Source organism: Ambystoma mexicanum, chromosome 6q, assembly GCF_040938575.1.
Source record: "Ambystoma mexicanum isolate Mex_15411 chromosome 6q, UKY_AmexF1_1, whole genome shotgun sequence".
In the NCBI taxonomy this organism is placed as follows: domain Eukaryota; kingdom Metazoa; phylum Chordata; class Amphibia; order Caudata; family Ambystomatidae; genus Ambystoma; species Ambystoma mexicanum.
This window is the reverse complement of record NC_090937.1, coordinates 738,119,166-738,134,054: the sequence shown is the minus strand read 5'-3', so window position 1 is coordinate 738,134,054 and position 14,889 is coordinate 738,119,166.

The following is a 14,889-nucleotide window of genomic DNA, read 5'->3' as shown; positions in this document are numbered from 1 at the left end:
ATCTTCTCTCAAATATGTCTATAGTAACAATAGCCTCGAAATTCTCGAAATTATATTAGTTAATAAATGGGACGCTAAAGGATCATACCACCATCATTGCTATGATGCACAGTAAATTGGTGTTTCTCAAAGGATACGCCACAGCGATGGAGAAAAAGTCCCCATAACCTCCACCAACCAAGCAGGAAAGACCTGAGTACTCAAATGGAAACTTTGGTGAATATAAGAAAGATAACAGAAAATGATCAACAACAAACAGAAATACAGGATACAATTGACCAAACTGATCTTACAGTAGATCTGTCATCACAGTTAAAAGAAAAAATAAAAACAAAAATAGTACAAAAAAACAATGGGACGAAACCTTACGCCGAAACCCTGATTGTTACGGAATTAGTACTGACGAACAAACATAACAAATGCATCAAGGAATACTTTATTTCTGAGAACCTAAAAAATTATAGTTTGGGAGAACAAATGAAGAAACCTCCAAAGCAAGGCCCGAATACAACAGGGGGGGCAAATTGACAAAGGAGAAAAAGCTGTTAATGAGATCCAAAAACCACCAAACCCTTGCCCAAGATCTCAAATTACTGGAAGAAGGACCCAGGGTGAACCCATCCTTGAAGAACTAGATAAATCAGAACTTACTAGAACTGTTGTTCTAGTAACAGCCGAAGAAACAAATACTTCAGTTGACCTCATGGACTTATCAGAATACTCAATCGAGAATTCAGTATCCGATCTCCCGCCTTGGATTGAGGGAGAGCAACACGATGAACGTTCACACGTTCAGAGACAGATAACCCAAAAATCCCAAGACCAACGAGATGACGAAGACACGAAAGAAACAAAGAAGTCGAAAATAGAATCAAACTCTCTGCCATTTTTGACCTTATTAGAAAAAAGAGAAAAAATACACACTAGAGACCAAATACTCACTTCCCAATGTGAAGTATAGTTGATAAAGAAGTTCTGCAACATGAGATCCAAATAACTAGAATGGTAAAAACTAGTGTGGGGACCCACGAAGAGCGCGGTAGGAAGAAGAGTGGGGAAGACTCCGAGCAAAGGAATGAAAGACCCCAACCAGGACACCACAGTAAGGAAACGCGGAAAACAAAATTATCAGGAGCCAGGAATCATGAGAAATCTAGGGAACATTCAACTAGGAGTGAAAGATCCCAGGATCCTAAACATACCCAACTGAGTTTAAGAACATTCAAATTAGTAAGAATTCTAGGGAAAAAAGATAAATTGATATTAAGCAGGAAAGCAACATTGCTGCTACTTCATTGCATACCGAACCTACGATTCATTATCATGGATGACATACAAATCGTGGAATTCAGAGACAAACACATCACGGACAGTGTATATTTACACATCAGGTCCTCAGTGATAAAGGAAATGCTATCTGAGGCTACAGATAACCTCTGAAAACTGGGATTAAGTCTGGTCAATCATATAGAAGTGTCATATATAGATACAAAAAGGACAAAATGCAAGATCAAGTGTGCAAAAGAAATGAAAAAGAAGTCACTTATCGATCACCTGAAAAAAGTATGAAAGTTGAATTGTCCAAACCACACCGCAAAAAGGATATGAAACAAGACAGAAGATGGGTAGAAAGCACAAAAAACATTCTTAACACCTGAACAAAAATTGAGAACAGTAAAAGAAAAAACATGAATCAACATGAAGATCAGTCGGGAGTTAGTAGGACTCCAAAGGGACCGGGGGTTTCCCTAACGGTTACCTTTAAACCAGATAAAGTTGATAAACATAAAATGGAGACAGTCGTCGATCTGAAGTCTGATTCAGAAAGGAACCTGGAAAACACTGGAGGTGGGTCTCAAAGGCCTGTCTAAACTCACAGAAATAATAGCCATCCACGAGAAATTACCAGGAGAATGAGATACCAACACAAGCAAAATTGCCTAGTCCAAAGGAGTTATCCATGGCTTCATGGAACACTAGGGCGTTCAGTCATCTGACATCCCTCAGTGATATCAACTTGGGCTCCTATGACATAATTTGTCTCCAGGAGACTTGGCTGACATGCAAAACGTTCCTGGATAGATATGAAGTAATGGTTTCATTAGCAAAAAAAGGTGCCAAAGGCCGCCCTACTTCGGGGCTGTTGATTGCTATAAAATCAGGATCAGGAATGTCGGTTTTCTATTCCTATTCCTATTCCTATTCCTTGTTCATTTGGTTAACTGGACAACGTCCTCTGTGGCCACTAAAAGCAACACCAAAAGAATGATCATTATCAATTGTTATTGGAACCCAGAACTGATCACAAACTCTGATTTCATGGAGATGATGACAAACATCATAGACAAGGCATTAATCAACACTGACACATCATACTTTCTAATATGCAGAGACCTGAACGCCACATGTCGTATTAAACCACAAACTGGTGGTAATCAAAGTCCTATGAGCCAACAAGAAATAAGAGGAACCTTATGGTCATCTCTGATGTCCTCTAGAGACATATTAATCCTGTAACAAAACCCTCTATAGCAACGTGGATAAGAGGAGATTAATCAGCAAATTTAGATCATGTTTATGTCACTAAGGAGCTTTCTCAGCACGTCAAAGAACATGAAGTTATATTGACAAAAAACAGCAATCATAACTTAATATCAGTTGTGTTGGGGAATGGAACGAAATTACCAACCCAAGTAATGAGAGTGGATGTAGAAGTAAACACAGTGGTAACCGGCTTCGATAAAAAAATCAAGACATCAAGCTCTTAACAAGGGAATACGCCTGTGAGACTAAAGAGAAAAGTGAGGATCACGAGCACAAAATCATAGACTACTTATTGGATCATTTTAAGGTAAGGAACATCGGTAGAAGGACAACACAACATACGACTAGAGACACTTACGACAAAATATTAGTCTAAAAACGCAGAGACGTGAGACGCATCAAAAGAGCTGTCCTTAAATCTAATTATATGCATTTGAAACAACAAGCCAGTCAAGTGTAGAAAAACTGGGTAGCCAGTAGAAGAAGAACTCTATTTCAGAATGATTCAGAACAAATGCTTCGGGTATTGAGTAGAAGGAACTCAAGAGACTTTTGGTCACTGATTAAACAAACTTCTCCAGTCACTCCCGATACTCAACAAAATGTATGTTAATTAAACAACTTGGAAAAATCATTTCCTCATGCTTTTCAAGGGCTCAACCAAGAACATCCCTTTGGTTACATCTGGGAGTCAAAAAGGATGGAATCTTGAATTTGACATTGAGGATATCCGATTGAAGATACAAAATCTCAATCCTTTATGAGCACCGGATCCAGACAGTTTGACCTACCAAATGTTAAAAGAACATCCATCTGAATGGGCATTGTTCATAAACACTGTATTCGGAAGAGTATCTCAACAACGACAAATGCCATTATCATGGAAGACAGCGACGATAGTGCAGATTTTCAAAAAAGGAAATAGAGAAGATCCAAAAAATGATCGGCCTATCACCCTGTTAGACGTAATAGGGAAAATATTTGGTTCATGGCTGCTGTCAAAATTCCTGGACTGGACTGTTATAAACAGCTGGTTGGATCCCTTTGAGCATCCATAAAGCTCACAGTCACCAAACTGGAAAAAGGACATATATCGCCTTTGTTGACCTGGACCAGGCTTTCGATGCGTCAACAGAGAGCGACTATGGCTAAAGCTTTCTGAAAGAAATTGCCCAGAAGACATAATGGAACACTTAGGGGGTCATTACGAGTTTGGAGGTAGCCATGGTGCTATTAGCGCCGTGGCTGCCTCCAAACTCGTGTTCGGGTTCCTTGAATGGGGACTTACCGGGGTCATTCCAACCTTGGAGGATCCAGTAAGTCCCCATTCAAAAAACCCATCCCCAGTGAGGGAGCTAACAACGGGCCCGTTTATAACAGGCCCGTTGTTAGCTCCCTGGTCCCTTAGTGGCTCCCGCTAAGGGCGGCTGGTAAAACCAGCCATCCTTAGTGGGACCCGCTAAGGAACCTTGTAATGTGGCGGTAAGAGGTTAACGGCACTGGCATCCTTATCGGCACCGTTAACCCCTTACCGCCGCACTCGTAATGAGGCCCTTAGTCTTACTTCATTCCGATACCTCAGTAAGAGTGCGTCCGAATCAGGAAAGCCTATTAACTCCTCCAATACCAAATTTAAGAGTGGTAAAATAGGGATGCCCCTTAGCCCCTGCAATTTATAACTTCTACATTTCAGACATTGGCAATTTTGAACCATCAATCAGATCCTTTCCACCAACAATCAGGAATGCAAAAGTGACAAGATTATTTCATGCCGATGATCTGATTATGATTGACCAGACAGCAACTGGGTTGCAACGGCAGCTGGATAGTCTTCAAAGATATTTACATCTGAATTCTTTGGAGATTAATGAAGAGAAAACAAAGATCATATGCTTACAGAAATCAGAAAAATAAAAAAATGCGCCCAAGTGGTATTTGGGTCCCAAGAGAGTCAAAGAGGTAGACGTTTCTAGATACCTAAGAGTTACTTACAACAACTGCCTCACTGAAGCACCTGCTCAAGAAGTCCTGATGGTCAAGACAAAATCATTAGCAACCCAAGCAAGACTGATGGATAGGAGATTTGGGTGTTTTTCAATGGTCGCAGTGATTAATTTCTACAGAAGTGAGGGAGTTCCAACTTTAACATATGGAGCAGAGGCTATGATACATATGCCAGCGAAGATATGGTTGACACTGGAAGGTAGATTTTGGAGGACAGTCTTGAATCTTCCAAACTCAGCAGGAACTGTCCAAATCCGCAAGGAGCTTGGCCTATCTTCCCTCTCTGTAACTGTAGAGTGGAACTCTTTGGCCTTGTTTCGCAAAATATTGCAATCATTTACTCCACAGATATTTGGTATAGTACATAACAAACTTTTTAAAAATACGAACATCAAATTAAATAAGTGGGTATGTGACCGAAGAAAAACACTGAATGATATTGGTAGCTCAGAACAAGAATTGGTGACAAATCCCATGAGAGTAAAAAAGAAGCTCCTTGAGAAGGATTGGATGGATACACTAGACGTAGCTGGAAAAAGCAAACTATCTAAGAACTTATGGTCAAGTGATATCAAGTTAAATCAACGCCGAGGATATCTAACCAAATTCCCAGATGGACCCTACAGAGCCATTTTTTTTAGAATGAGGTTGAATCTCCAGAAAATAAATGAGATAAATCAAATTTGTGGGAAATCAGACTGTGGAACTAGTCGCTTTTTTTCAGCCAACAGATTAGGTCGAAACCATCAAACACCTTATGATATTCTGTACTGGGCGGAAAGAGAAAAGAGAAAAATACTTAACTCCTGTGATGAATAATTACAAGACGTTGGATACCGAAGATTGTTGGAGAACTTTGATGAGTGGCGAAACGACAGCGATGGTTATAGCCGCAGTGTCAATGATGCAAACTATAATTCCGAATCTGGAAACAGAACCGTCCAAATAGAAGGAATAACACTATTTGAACAATAGCCAAGGCTAAGCATAAAGTTCTTGTTTCCTCTTTCTTCCTCTTTACTTTATTTTGTTCTGTATCTTCCTTACTTTATTTTGTTCTGTATCTTTTCTCTTTAATGAATACGTAGAAGGACTGACACATATGCAAGAAACTGGAAGTGACATTTTTTGTTAATAAAGCAGTGGCTTTATTGTTTTTGAAAAAATTGTTAATTCAATTAACTCAAACAAAATAAAATAAAATAAAAAAGATATATATTCACTCGATGCCAGCTTTAGATTTTTGCTATGGGGGCAAAGGTACCTAGGCATATGTTATTCCTGCAGCCAGTCATTTTTCTACCTTTTCAGTGCTGCTTAAATGCGGTTAGTTGGGGTTGTGCAATGTATCACAACAGTCACCAACAGACCAGCCGTAAAACAAGGGGCTTGTAGCACCCTGCTTAACTGAAGTGTGTTATCCTCTGCAAATGATTTAATCTCACTTCGCATTGCCGAAAAACATTGTTCTCAAAGCTTGCAATCTTTTATACATAATTAAAAAAAAGATATTTTTACAGCTACAGTGGGTTTCTCATCCATGCAGTAACCAGGACCAACTTTCCTTAGCTCCAAAGCAAGGAAGAGACCAGCACCCTCAGGTGATGTTGCCTAATGAAAGGGCCCATGTTAAAAAAAACCTTACAGCAAAATGGCCTGAGGGTGCCGGCTCTTTCATCAGTCAAAGGCCATGGCCAATGACCATGTGCAGAAAGAATTGATGGAATAAGAAAACACTTGAAATTCAGGGACAATAAGGTGAGCAATACATTGTAACAAAACCTTTGAAATTCAAGGAAAAACTTCAGTTGCAGGGACCTTAAGGTGAGAACATAACACAACAATCCTCCTGAAATTCACCTACAGACACCTTAACTTTGCGCCCCGTATTGTGAGGCCTATGACCACAATGATGACATCACTGATGACATCACTCGTGACATCCCTAATGACATCCTCTATGGCATACAGACAGGTCAATGTATTACAAATTGGACACTATTTAACAATTAGTTTCCTTTGTACAGTATGTGTTTTATTTCAATTACAAAAGACACACAGAAAGAAAGAAAAATCTATGTACATGTTTTCAAGCAAATGTTTTATTTTAAAGCTTCATTTCTTTTCTATACATATTTAAATTTTGAGTAGGAATCACTTTCTTTTCAATACACCAATGTATGAAAATTATTAAAATATATCCTAATGCTTAGTTGTTACTTGTTTGAAAGCACTTCTCATATCATTTAGAAAAAGATACATGTCCACATTTGTTTTACAATTTATTTATTTATTGTGTGTTTTGGGTTCAACAGCAAACCTTTCACACATTTAAAAACAGAAATAATACATCAAAATAAACAGTCCCAACTTAATCAATTTTTTTAACAAAATGCAACATTATGCAATGCAAATAGATTAAAACTCTTATGAAATCATCAATAAATTTAAAAAAAAATCAAAAATTGCAATTGTTAGGGAAATTTCATTTTTATTCATAATACGGTCCCAGGGTTGATCAAGATTGAAATCCTTAAAACGATATAAAAATCTATTAAATTTGTTGACATGTAAATCTATTAAAACAACGCACTCAACACTCTTGTCCCGGGAAGATAGCTCAGCGGCCTGGAAACAAGACGACACGAAGCAACATAGGTTCGATCCCAGGGTCAGCGCTTAGAAACCTCTGGGTATTAAGTGCATTATAAATACGCAACTAAGAGACATATCCCTTTAACAGCACCTCGATGCCGACGGGCTGTGTGAGCGCTTAAAAAATGCAAATAAGTCAATAAATAAAATAAATAAATAGATGTCTAAGCATCTTCTTATGGAGGGGACAGTTTCTACATAGTAATTTGAATCGGTAGAGCATTCAATCTCATACCTAGGACATCCAGCGTTGGAAGCAGATTCAATTTGAATCTTAAAATAGAGGATCTAAAAGCTTTTGAGGGTTGTTTTTTTAGGTACAGGGCCAAAGTGCTAAACATTTGTATACTGCATTTAAAATGATCATCAAAATATCTACAAACCATTAAAGTGTGCCTGGCCTTAATCCATTTATATCTATATAGCTTAAGTTTAACTTTGTTTGGGTTCATGATAAGCTCCTCAAAAGTGGACTCAGTTTTATTCAGAAAGTCATCACAGCTCTTTTTTCACTTTGCAAGGGGCTTGCATGACACTTGCTTCAGGACCCTTCACAACTTGATGAATAACGAGTCTTTAGGAGACAATAGCATTGAAGCATACAATTGCAGCCTCTTCCACTCTACAAATGTGCCCAAAGGTAATAAGTCGGGCTTGTGCCTAATACCTTCCATGGGCAATGAGTTGGGGAGTCTCAACACCTTTCTCCATAGTACCGCCTCCAACTTAGACCATGGAATCTCGGCTGTTGCATGATCAGCACCAAAAATTAGATTAGGTAATCATTTTTGTCTATACAATTACATCATCAGCGCAGGTAAAAATCTACAAAATGTATGATCCAATAGAATCATATGGGCAGCGGTAGCTACAAATAATGCTCATTTTTAATGGCATGCAGCCAATTTCCTTTTACCTTATTAAGTAAAACTCCCCAAATACTTGAACCTATTGATGACCTCAAGGTTTTGGTTCGCATTGGAACATTTTAAGGTTTTCCATTTTGACTTTCCTGTCAAAATGTTTTGTTTGGAAATATTTAAATTGAGCTTCAGATGCAACAAGAAATTGTTTATACCAGCTAGGACCCATTGCAAACCAATAGGAATCCTATCAAAAATTATTGTATTATCCGCATAGTTCAAATATTTTATTTTATTGTTGCCTAAATGGGGCGGATTGGTGCTTAGTAAACACAAGCTCGCCCCCAAATTTTTGATATAAAAATTTAATAAAAAAGAGGCCAGCACACAGCTTTTGTGACGCCCCCTGTTTGTATTGATCCATTGCGAGCACTTACCCTGGGTGTCCAGCCTCATCCTTCTTTTTGTCTCCCTATGAAGGCAAACAAGAATTTCAATTAGCGGAGTTGGGCACCCACAATCAAACTTCGCCTTCCATAAGGTTGCTCGATTTAAGGAATCAAATGCTTTGCTTATATCTAGAAGGCGAGGTAGAGAGCACTTTTTTGCTCCCCCACTTGTATATCCAACAGAGAAACTACAAAACTGTTTAAAGCAGTGCCCACTCCCAGCCTGATGCATGTCTAAACTGTCAGAATTTGTAGCCCACATTTGAAGTTCATAAAGTAACATTTTAGCAAAGATTTTGTTCTAGGCGTCGAACAGTGAAATTGGCCTATAATTCAGAGGGGAGAATCTATTGCCCCCCCTTTAATATCAGGATTTTCAGCCCACAAAGGTACATTAGAGTTTAAGGTCAATGCCGACAGCCCATCAGACCTAGGTGCATTTTATTTTTTTACTCTGCATAATTAGTTTTGCTATATCGTCCTGATCCCAGGACATAGCTCCACACCAGGAATACCCACTATAGGTGTTCACCTGTACCTCCTCTTTGCCAGAGTAAAATTCCTTAAAATGGTTTATCCAATCTTTTTCGGAGATTTGTTGTGTCTGCATATAGGCATCTGTGCCTGCTGGTTTAAACAAACTCCTAAATCTATTTGAAGCCGTCCTGGAAATACAGGCCAGAATTCCCTCAGCATCATTAATCATCCTTTGAAATGTATGACTTCAAACTCATTGTTTAAAGCATGATTTTAATTTACACATCACTACCGATATGCATGAGCTTTTTTTTTGTAAAGCCCTTATTTTTGGTTATAGCTCTTTTTTAGGGTTTTGCACCTCACTGTCAAAGGTATGCCGATGTGATGACATACGAGCCCCTCTTAAAAGAGAACCTGAAGATGTTAAGGAACCCTGTGCTGAATGGATCATAGGCTCAAAATTCAAAGGATCGCATAGGGCCTTTTCTGAGCCATTTTAAATATTATCAATCATTTTATTAAATGCTGAGGCAATCTTGTGAGTCCATCTAACACCACAGTGCCTTGGATTAACAAGTTAAGGGATCTCTAGTTTAAATACCCCATATTGTGGATACATATGAAAGCACAGAGTGATCACTAGAAGCAGATCACCCAATTTTCAAAGTGCCTCCTTTTATTTGCAAAGCCGTTGATACAAATAAATAGTCAATGGTCGATCTCCACTGTTTATTATGCCATGAGAAATTTGGCAGAATGTCCCCCTGGGTTAAACCATTCAAAAGGATGAGATCCCAAGAAGCCATTTCATGCCTAATCAACTGAATGTTAACTCTATTTTTACTTGAAGCACCTAGCCTATCTGCCTTACAATACCATTCAACATTCAAGCATTCAGCTTTAAAATCACCTGCCACTAAGCAACGTGCTCCCTCTTACAGGGTTTCGCCAAGCATTAGGAAGGGTAATTCCGCCAGAAACTTGTGTATAGGGACACTACCAGGGTGGTTAAAATATACATTGAACAATAGACATTTTTGACTCACATTTGACACCACATCTTTCCATGTCAACATCGTAACCTGAATGTGAGGCCTTGCTGAGTTAATATAAGTCCCAAGAAGAACCTGGTTAAGCTTTACAGCAGTTAGCAACCCACCATAAGTCCTCCGTTTTGTTCCACATTTAGCTTGAATGTCAACCACTTCATAAGCATCCATTATAGGTGTTTTCAACATAAGAGTTTCCTGTAAACATATGCTGCTAAATGATTGTGATACCTCCTTGTTCTTAAAACGAAACAATTTAGTATTTACATATGTTTATTTTAAAACATTGTAAATAATTAGGGTTCAACATGTGTCACTTTCTATTTATTTCTTGTAAGGGATTTCAATCAGGCACACATCCAAGTCTCACATAGCACGTAGTGCGCAAATGAAACCCTTATTTATTTGTATCTATAAATTCAATATTCTGAATGAGAAACCACTCATATCACACCCTTCTCAAAATACCCACCCGGTCACACTGAACCAGGAATCAGGCTAGTTTGCAACGGTAAATATTTATTTATGTATTTAGAATTTAAATTACACTGGGAATCAGGTAATGAACACAAAAAGAATTCAGCACAGAAAATACTTTTGGGTTGGTTTGGAACAGATAGCACTATGGTTAGAGGTTCCCCCTGCAACACCCCTCAACCCACCAATAGGCAATTTAAATAGATGTGAGGAGAGAGCAGGTACTCAGGAATAAAACAGAACAAACAGAATATCACTCCCACCTTCCCCCCTTAAACACTAGAGAAAAACGGATTTGACTTTTCAACTGTCAGTATGGCTTTGAAACTGGCTGAGCGAAAACACTATATGTGGTCAAAATTGCTTAAATTATTATACATTCTACGGAAGCCGCTTTGAACAGATGCAAGCAACCAAAAGCAATGGTTTAATCAAAAGCAATGGTTTAATCAAAAGAGAACAATTGGAATCTCAAAGGCAAAGTGGGAAATAATTTAAAGGCAATTCACACGTGTAAAACTTTTGCGAATGTGAATTTGCGGCAAACTTTTACTATGCGATTTTTGATAAAAACGGGTCAAATACACTTCAGATTAGCAGGATTGCGAGTCCAGCAGGCAAGCATATGGTAGCAAGCCAGATAATTTCAGGATACTTCGCCACACCACAGCGCTCCACTGGGTTGTAAGGATTAGTTGAGGATTAATTGAGGATTGAGGACTGGCTGAAAATGGTTCAGCTACTGCTTGGCCTGGTGATTGGCATCTGGATCTGGAAGGATGCTAAAGGCTGGATGTTGAATGCTGGATCAGAGTGCTTCGCTGGAATCAGAAGAGAGAGTGTCTGTGTATTGTCAGCTGTCTCTATTTATCCTTTCCAATGACATCACAATAATGGGTGTATGGGCCAGCTTAACTAAACTTGCCCCTGTGAACTGCCTTGCATCCGAGTGATTGGATGAAAGACAGATGATGTCAAGTTTATGGTTTGGTTTTTACACTCCTTACAAACCTCTCCTAGCCACTAGTATTAAAATCGAATTTTGTCCTAAATACATATTTATACATTTGTAACCTCTATGAAAATCACATACAAGGATTACATATTTTATGGAGTATCTGTTCATCAAAATTCCACAGCTGTGAGACCTTGTTTTGCCTTTCTGCAGCATTTTGTCCATTTCACCATGAAAATATTTTCCGAACTTTCTCCAACTTTCCACAAATATGCGTGTTTACCATAGGAATGTGTGTGCAAAGTTTAACAATTCTAGCATAAATACAGTTCCCATAAAACCACATATATTGCCATTCTTGTTCAGAATATGCTACACAGTTCCACCACGTTTTGAAATATAGGGTCAAAATTTAAATTAACAAATCTGTCCTTTTTTATATTTTTTCACCACTTCTGATAGCGAGTTATAAGTCTCAAAAAAGTTTTCATTGCAGATTCTTAGCAACAAATGGTCTGCCTTTTCTCTGTCTCTGGAGGCAAGGAGCAGCCCCATCTTTGGGATTTCCTTCTGCAGGCCTAGTTCATGACCTTTTAACACGTCCATTTCCTGGCCTAGAGAATCTGCCATTGTTCAGTCCTTGGGAGCAGACACAAGTCTGTCCTACCCCACAACTATCATATGTCAGTGAGCATCTGCTGAGAGGAATGCCCTACCCTTGGGTGGAAACCTGTTTTTCAACCTTTTGCAGGCTCAGCCAGCTTAAGTTCTTGACTTGAAATCCAGCACAAAACAAACTTATTGCATCAGATGACATAGATAAATTACATTCTTAGCTTTAAACCTGTGGGATCAAAACAACTGAGATCCATGTTCCTTTCAGCAACAGTCCTTTTATATTTGCTAATCCGGCTGATCTTTAGTTTTAGACAACTTTAAAGTTTAATCAGGAGAGCCCATTTGACAGGGGCTGTCAATCACAGGTAGCCCAGTGTGTCTGCACACAGATTTTCATTCACAGGCAATCCGGTTTTGCTGAGAAAATGTCTTGCTCTTAACATTTCAGGACCTTATAAATTCACAGTGCTTCATTAGATTAAATGAATTTTAGCGCCAAGCAAGATTTTGAGTGTTGGACAGTATTTTGTACAGGCATTTTGAAGTTTCAGCAGCAAAGTAAATGTCATTTACAGGTGAATTTTGGAGTTTCACTTGCAAAGCGCTGCTGCCCCCCCTGCACTCTATGTTTATTTGTCATGGAGCCCACTGGCACTTTTTCTACATCGTGTGCTCCGTTCCACCACACATGCACCATGGGTGGCAGGTTGTGCAGCCATCTTTTTGTGTGTTGAAAAACACGTTTTTGGAGGTTTTGGAGCGCACAAGGGTTTTTCCGCCATTTTACTGTTTCTCGCACTATAGATAGCAGAGTGAGGCCACATAATATAGCAGAGTGGGTCAATACATCCCACATTCTAATTGCTGTTTACTGTTTTAAACAATGTACACAATGTTATGAACTATTCTAAAATGCTAATATTACATATGTAGAAACGTTAGGGTGGTCTAAATATGGGCAAATACGTAGAGTGATCTTATGTCAGATGCCATTAGTTAAATAATCATTGATGTCATATATGATGCTATTGGCAATGTCACCAGTGATGTCACCAGTGATGCCACCAGTGATGTCATAGATATCATTAGTGATGTCACCAGTAATGTCATCAGTGTGGTCATAGGCTGCGCAACAGGGGGCACAAAGTTAAGGTGGGTTTAGCTGAATTGCAGTGGGTTTGTTGCGTTAAGTTCTCACCTTAATGTCCCTGCAACTGAAGATTTTTCATTGAATAAGTATATATCTGTATCTATATCCTTCTCCATTTGTTGCTGTTTTTCGCTCCTTACCCCTTCCACTCTCTGCTTAAGGAAGGAAGGAAGGAAGGAAGGAAAGAAGGAAGGAAGGAAGGAAAGAAGGAAGGAAGGAAGGAAGGAAGGAAGGAAGGAAGGAAGGAAGGAAGGAAGGAAGGAAGGAAGGAAGGAAGGAAGGAAGGAAGGAAGGAAGGAAGGAAGGAAGGAAGGAAGGAAGGAAGGAAGGAAGGAAGGAAGGAAGAAAGGAAGGAAGGAAGGAAGGAAACTAGCTATCTGGGAATGAGAATTCTGATGCCTGAAGGCCTGAGATTTATCTGCTGCTCAGAGCTCGGGGTACTACACTACACAGGGCCTGTTCCGCTAGGCCCTGAAAGAGCAAAACTTCTTACTTTTTGCTAAGTAACCCTCATAAGATCCAATGGACCGTTCATAGACAAATGTTCAATTGAAACATCTGCGCCCAGTCACGATTTGGTTCGTCAGGTGCGCGATATAAATACCACAATACAATACAATACAATACACTAGGGGGAAGGTGGGGACCACTGTGCTGTAGAGTGCAGGGAAGAGGGACCCCTGACATTTGAAGGCACTTGATGATAATTTGTGACATGGCTGTTTGGATGCCAAAGCTTGAAACAGCATAACACTGTCTGGTCGTCCGTCATCAGATGAAAATGGAATAGAACTAAAGGTAACTTCTATTAAACATAAGGTTTAGTATAATGTCTGATGCAAAATAATATGATTTTAGGCAATTTAATTATTTATTCTGTTTATTTTAAGGCGTTACACAAGTGGGATCCTTTTTCGAGCCTGCCAGTTGCATGTGCACTCTTGGAATTCTCAATTCTAGACTCTAGCTGTCTATGTATCTCTCTCTCTCTGCATGTCTGTCTAACATTTTCCCTTTTTATAGGCCTCTCTCTCATGCTCTCTCATTACATCAATTTATTGAGTCAGATTGCATTACTCTATGTAGCGCCTGTGTTTTCTTTAGAGAACTCATATAACAATTAGAAGAGAAGATCAAACACCAATGCCTGTACAGTGACTGAAAATGCAATTTCCGGGAAAGGCAATGAAGCAGTCACTACAGGGAGACTGTGTTTTCAGTTTATTCCAGTTAGATAGCACAGTGAGTAGAGCGCTCGCTTTGACATCCATGCAGAACCTGAACCCAGGCAGGGCCGAACTCAGCCTTTCATCATTCTGAGTCTGATAAATGAGCACCACACACTGTGGGTAATAATAAGCAGCACTCAAAAGCCTGAAGGTTTGTAGTGCTATATAAATGCAATAGCGCAAAATTGCAAAGGAAATCCAGGACATTGCGCCCACTAGAGTGAAAACATGTTTATTGTTAGATTACTAGGTTTGCCCTATAGTGATAACACGTGTTTTGGCCCTTCCTGGCCTTTTTCAAATTAGGGCTAATTGATTACTTATACATCCATAATATTCTAATATTGTATGGGGATGTTGGAAGAACATACAGTGTATCAGGATCCAGCATTCAAGGATAAAGTCAAACTCTGGAT